Source organism: Lampris incognitus, chromosome 9 (assembly GCF_029633865.1).
Source record: "Lampris incognitus isolate fLamInc1 chromosome 9, fLamInc1.hap2, whole genome shotgun sequence".
NCBI lineage: Eukaryota > Metazoa > Chordata > Actinopteri > Lampriformes > Lampridae > Lampris > Lampris incognitus.
The window spans coordinates 7,853,990-7,861,135 of NC_079219.1; positions in this window are offsets into that span (position 1 = coordinate 7,853,990).

The following is a 7,146-nucleotide window of genomic DNA, read 5'->3' on the forward strand; positions in this document are numbered from 1 at the left end:
ATTATTATTATCAGAATCAGAATCATGTTTTTTGGCCATGTAGGTCTGCAAATACATGGAATTTGAGCCCGGTCTTGTGACTCTCTCAGTGTACTTAACATAGAATGACAACACCACAACACGACAATCTTCAGATGTATACACGAGGATTGACTGATACTGGCAAAATAAGAGGTGATAAAGAGCAATGATGTTAGCAGGTTACTTGCATACATGCCTGAGGTAGAGGGACATGACAGAGCGTACCAGTATACGTACAATCCCGGATAGCAAAATTGCTGTGGCCCGGACCCGTCCCACACCGATACTTCCATCCGGCCCTCATACCTACTGTGTGGATGATGGCACTTCGGCGGTCCACTCCTGTTTGCCAGATCTGGGAAAGAACCAAGCCATAGCAATGCCAAAGGCGGCCCATATTTGTTTTGTGATATATTTACCACACGGGCCACTTCAGGGTCACGTCCAGATCACATGTTGCCGAGAGCACCGCGTCTTTGCCAAAGAAGGCCCATAATTGGGCCATATTTACTATTATATATGTGGGCCACTTCAGGGTCACATCCATTTTGTCAGGGCCAGAAGAAGGCCATCAGTGCTGCATCATTGCCTGAAGTGGCCCACATCTGGATGCTATCTGGGATGTACAGTACAGTATATATCCAACATGACTGGATTTATTTGAGAGTGTTAAGCGTTCATTTGAATGACAGCCGGCGGAAAGAAGCTGTTTGTATATATGATTGTTTTGGGGTACAGTGCTCTGTAGCATCTACCAGAGGGGAGGAGTCGGAACAGGTTGTGACCAGGGTGTGATGGGTCCACAGTGATGTTGCCTGCCCGTTTCCTGAGTTTGGAGGTGTATAAGTCCTGAATGGCGGGCAGGTTGGCACCGATTATTTTCCCTGTACACTTGACTGTCCGTCATAGCCTATCCCTATCCTGTTTGGTATCATTATTATTGTTATTATTGTTACTTCCCCCTTTTTTCTCACCAGTTGTATTTGGCAAATTAATCTGCTCTCCGAGTCATCTTGGTCGCTGCTCCACCCCCTCTGCCAATCCGGGGAGGGCTGCAGACTACCACATACCTCCTCCCATACATGTGGAGTCGCCAGCCGCTTCTTTTCACCTGACAGTGAGGAGTTTCACCAGGGGGGACGTAGCGCGTGGGAGGATCACGCTATTCCCCCCAGTCCCCCCCCCGCCCCCGCCCCCGAACAGGCGCCCTGACCAACTAGAGGAGGCGTAGGACACGTACCCACATCCGGCTTCGCCACCCGGACGCCGGTATCATTATTATTATATGGCTGGTTTGTGGCTCATAAGCAGCTATTATAAAGACGGGCAGTCCGGGTATTCCACAGTGGTTTAAGGAACTGGCTTTATGTTTACCTTTGGAAAGCATCACACACACTCTTAAAAATAAACCAGAGCTGTTTCAGAAAGTGTGGGGCTGATTAATACATTATATCAAGAACAATAATTTATCTCACTTAACGGACAAGTCTGGGGTAGGGTAACGGCACCCTCTGCAAAAATATGGCCATCTAAGCTACTTACCTAGGTGAATGTACATACGTAGTGTAAAATTTGGATGGACTTTCATACTCTGGTGCCTTCACTGAACGTGCCTTTCTAGTATTATTATTATTTTTTGTTTTTTTGGTGTATGTATATATATATATATAGATGCATACATTTGTATATAGATGTAATTTTCACATATGAAGATGGTGGGTATATATATATATATATATATATATATATATATATATATGGGTTGTAATCTTTTTGAGTTGTCGAACATTTTATAAATATATTGACTGGTCATGACGAAAGCCATCCCTCTACCCTGTGTGAAATCGAACACCCTGGCCGGAGGAAATAGGGGCCTCACATTTCCCAATGAGAAAGCAGCAGAATTAGCATGCTGGCGTCAAAGAGGGTTGAATCAGTTCATCTGGATCCAACGTTTATTGACAGATACATCTCACCACTTATCTAAGTGACATCTTCAGTCTAAACTGACTGCAACCAAAGACCAGTTTGATATGCAAATATGGGTGTGACCCGTCTTGAGCACGCATCAAGACAGCATGCTGTTATGTACGCTGTGGGCTTGTAGAGGTGGAAATAAAACTTTTTTTTCCAGTATGCTCTCGAGTTTCTCTTGACAAACCTAACACCCTGTCTCCCAGCTGGGTGAGATGGATCATTAAATGCTGTATAAGTAAACCCTACACACTTTCATGTCTTTGCTTGTACGTACCCAGATAGCATCCTGATGTGGGCCACTTCAGGCAATGATGCGGCACTGATGGCCACCTTCTGGCCCTGACAACATGGATGTGAGCCTGAAGTGGCCCACATGTATAATAGCAAATATGGCCCAAATATGCCAAATCAAATGTGGGCCTTTTTTGGGCAATGATGCGGTGCTCTGGGCAACATGTGATCTGGATGTGACCCTGAAGTGGCCCCGTGTGGTAAATGGTGAATATGGCCCAAATATCACAAAACAAATATGGGCCACCTTTGGCAAATATGTGGCACATGCGGCATTGCTGTGGCTTGGTTCTGGCCCAGATCTGGCAAACAGGAGCGGACCGCCCAAGTGCCATCATTCCACACAGTAGGTATGTGGGCCGGATGAAAGTGTCAGTGTGGGACCGGTCCGGGCCACAGCAATTTTGCTATCTGGGTACCAGAACACCACAGAGGATGAGTTGGATTTGGAGTGTAGAGCAGCATGTTTTATTTCACCATACAAGATGCTGTCAGTCATAGACAGGATTCGCAGGCTCACTCGCGCCTGTGGTAAATTACTGCATGTTTCTAAAAAAAAAAAAAAAAACTGGTGAGCATACAGAATTTCTGCAACATTATGCTTGCGAACACATATCGACTGCAGTGTTAAAGACAATAAAATGTGTTCACAGATCTCTTTTACCCAGATAGTTTATATGTCTCATACATATGTGAGGTATTCAAGATACAAACGCAACATAATAAAACAAGAAGTGTGATGCGGCCTGCGCTTCTGTCAATCTCATAACGTAGAAGACAGTGCCCCCTCTAGGAATGAGCAAAGAATAGCACCAACAGCTCACCAATCCTCAACGTTTGTGTTCCTAAAACTGAACAGTACAGTAAAGTTTAGTACACTATGATGCCGCCCAATGACTGCTGGGATAGGCCCCAGCCTCCCCACGACCCTGAGAGCAGGGTAAGCGGTTCGGATAATGGATGAATCTGACTGAATCTGAATTTGTACATCAGCTGGTGTAAAATGAGTGGTTGAAGTCCATGTCGTGGAACAAATCACAACTGATCAGTCACATAGGAGAGTATAAGTTCAGTAGCAAATTAGTCAACAGAAATGTATCTTACAAAATACAGTTGAATGAATGTTAAAACTGGTGTATGAGTCCTGAGGTCAGGGGTGACAAGGTGTCTATTAGTTTGTCAAGATGTATGTTCAACCATGGAAAAGTATCAGTCGAGATCTCCAAAAACCAGTATTACTTTCTTTTTGGATCAACGTTCATTAAAGAGCCATGATTGCCGTTTGCATTGCAGGTCTTGGATAACACCGCTTCCACATATGTGTGACTTACATTATTAGAAATGTAGATACAGATTCAAACTGTGCAGTTTACACACACTGAGTCTTCTGTGGGGACTGCTACAGTAAAGGTATCCTACCTTCAACTTCCACCATCTTGGTGGCCTTGGCAGAGCATGGAGCCACTGCGTTTTCCACCACACAGGTGAAGTTTTGGGATCCACCAAGTAATGGAGGGGGTCCATTTGAGCACATTTCTGTTTACAGAGGCACTCCTGTGCTTGCCTCTACACTGGCTCCCTCTTCTATTTCAAATTGATTTTAAAATGTTATTGCTCACTTTTAAGGCTTTAAATGGTCTCGCTCCTACATACATTTGTGTTTTATTGACCTGGTACGCACCCCTCGACCATTAAGATCTGCAGATGGAGCTCTGCCCCAGATAGCAAAATTGCCGTGGCCCGGACCCGCCCCACATGGACACTTTTATCTGGCCCACATACCACATGGAATGATGGCACTTGGGCGGTCCGCTCCTGTTTTCCAGATCTGGGCCAGAACCAAGCCATAGCAATGCCGCATGTGCCACATATTTGCCAAAGGTGGCCGTATTTGTTTTGTAATATTTGGGCCATATTCACCATTTACCACACGCGTCACTTCAGGGTCACATCCGGATTACATGTTGCCGAGAGCACCGCATCTTTGCCACAAAAAAGGCCCACATTTGATTTGCCATATTTGGGTCATATTTGCTATTATGCATGTGGGCCACTTCAGGCTCACATCCATGTTGTCAGGGCCAGAAGAGGGCCATCAGAGCCGTATCATTGCCTGAAGTGGCCCACATCAGGATGCTATCTGGGGCTGGTTATTCCCAGGTTTCGGTTTGTTATGAAGGGTGATTGGACTTTTGAGCCCCCACACTATGGAACTCTCTTCCCGTTGAATTAAGACAAATCAAATTTCTTCTTAAAACTTTTCTTTTTATGAAAGCTTTTAAAGCTTGTTTGATATTTGTTTTTATTTCTTCATAGTTTTTCATTTATTGTTACTTATTTGGTCTTACTTATTTTTGCCTTGTTTGGCTTTATTTCCTTGTAAAGCACTTTGTAACATTGTTTTCGAAAAGTGCTATATAAATAAGGTTGTTGTTATTATTTCTTTTGTGTTTCCTGTTTTACATTCTGTAGAGCCGGCCGGGTCCAAACTATGGACCTGAGGCACTGTAGGGCAGATGTCACTTGATACTGTGGCGAATTCGGGGGACAACGCAACCACAGGAACTGCCGCGGCCGGGAAGCGAACCCGTATCGCTCGCACCGCAAGAGACATCGCTAACCGCTCGACTAAAGGGTCAGACCCGCCAGCCAGCGGCCAGCGTGTCTACTTATCCATGCACATTACAATACGTTAGTTTCACTCACTTGAATACATGCATGCCATAAGGTTTAGCAACGGTGCTTTGTAACCAGAGAAATCGAATACTGGCATTAATAGTGTAAACTACTAATAAGACACGTTAGCCCCTAGCTAACGGGTCTGACCCTTTAGCCGAGCGGTTAGTGATGTCGCCTTGTGGTGCTGTACACCTCGTATCGAATCCTGCACCGGGCAAGAAAATAACCGGTTACAATAGTGACGGCGAAATATAAAGTCGCCTACGCCACAGGTTAGACGTATTCAGTTGTATTCATGTGCCACGACGAGTTATTAGCCTACTTAGCTAGTTACGGTACCGATATGTACGAAGCCTGCCTGTCTAGCCCGCTAGCTAGCGGCACAAGGAGTGTTGTGTGTTGCGCTTCTTCCGTGTCGTGAACTGGGGGTTGAGAAAAGCAACCCGAGTTCGCGACTAGGAACTCCGAGCTCACGTGCCGTTTTATCGGGTTTTTCCTAGTGGGAACCAGGAATTTCCGACCTCCGAGTTACAATCGAACGCAGCATTTCTCCTCGCTATTATTACGTCACTTCTGCTTCCCTGCACTATCCTACTCCGGCCACCAGGCCGTCACAGGGTTACGGAGTGGAGTTCTTTGAGCGAAAGCAGCGCGAGCAAGTGGGACAGAATTTCGTGCTGAGAGCCACCGCCTCTACACATACTGCTGCCCTGAGAGCGTCGTACTTAGTTGCTAGTCGTGTCGCTAAGGCTACTTTGTGGCTAGTCGTGTTGCTAAGGCTACTTTGTGGCTAGTCGTGTTGCTAAGGCTACTTAGTGGCTAGTCGTGTTGCTGAGGCTACTTAGTGGCTAGTCGTGTTGCTAAGGCAAGAAGCCTTTCACTATCAGCGAAGAATTGATTTTGCCTGCTGCCAAGGACATGTGCCGTGAACTGCTGGGGGAAGCTGCAGCTAACAAGGTGGCAAAGGTTCCTCTTTCAGCTACCACAGTTTCAAGGAGGTGAAATTGGTGAGTTGCAATGTTGATATATGTATGTCATGTCAATGTGAGGAAAATATGCGCCGTGTGTTTAATATCCAAACGTTATGATACTATTTGTAATGTCCGTAGACGCCTTGTCTTACTGACATAAGAATAATTCAAGAACGAGCCGACTTCGTAGGTTCTTAACTGCGTAGCTTTTACTAGCGTTCATCCGACATTCAACCTTCATAACATGCGCTTCTCACCTCCTGTATACGTCACACGCACTGCACGTACACCCGTGAGTAGGTCAAGTTAAACACGTGACCTTTCATTCATTACACTATTGACTTATATGCCCTAACCTATATTCCGGTCGTTATTAACCCGACCCCGCCCGTCAGAATATTGTCAATATTAAACCGTTCCACGGTGGGAAAAAAAAGCTGGGAACCACTGGTCCAACACACCAACCCCTTCTGAGCTCCTCCTTCGGTGTTGGTCCGTGGACGTCACTGCCAGCTGTTTCCAGCTTCCGGCTTCGTGAGATCGACAACTTTTATTTTCTTATTGTCGCTGTCTGCCTCTTCTCTATAGTCAGCCCTAACCGCTTCATTTTGTTCTGGTTTAGCTATTTGCTGTGCTTAGTTCACTTATATTTCAGTATAACGAATGAAGACAGACGCGTGGTGTCAAGTTCAGTGACCATGTTAGAACAGATACGAGTGCATGTGTGCGGGGTCGATAGCTTCCTAACTGCTTCCGGCGTATGACAGCCTGGCTAATAGATTACCTATCACCTAGACCCCGTAACATCATCCTTTTCAATAGAAAGTGCAAACGCAACAGCATTTGGTTCTTAGAATACAAATAAATTCTGACATAACAATTCCAACCTGAACACAAACACAACAACCAAACAGCTGTTCCTTAAAGTGCCATCTAACTTTTCTTTCTTCTCTTTTTTAAAAAAAAAAGTCCGGATCCCATAATAGAGAACAAGTCAACATTTTAGAACAGTCCTTGCTTACAAACTGAGCCTGTCCGGTGGCTTGCACAGCCGTCCCATCCGAGACTAAGTGTGGGCTCTGGCAGGGGTAGGGTTAGTGAGCTTGGTGGGGAAGGAGCCTCATCCCCAGTTTGCTTATACCTCAGTTTTGTGCACATTGCCCTCAGGTCTGGACTTTGATCTGGTTCATCCAGGCAAATGCATGGT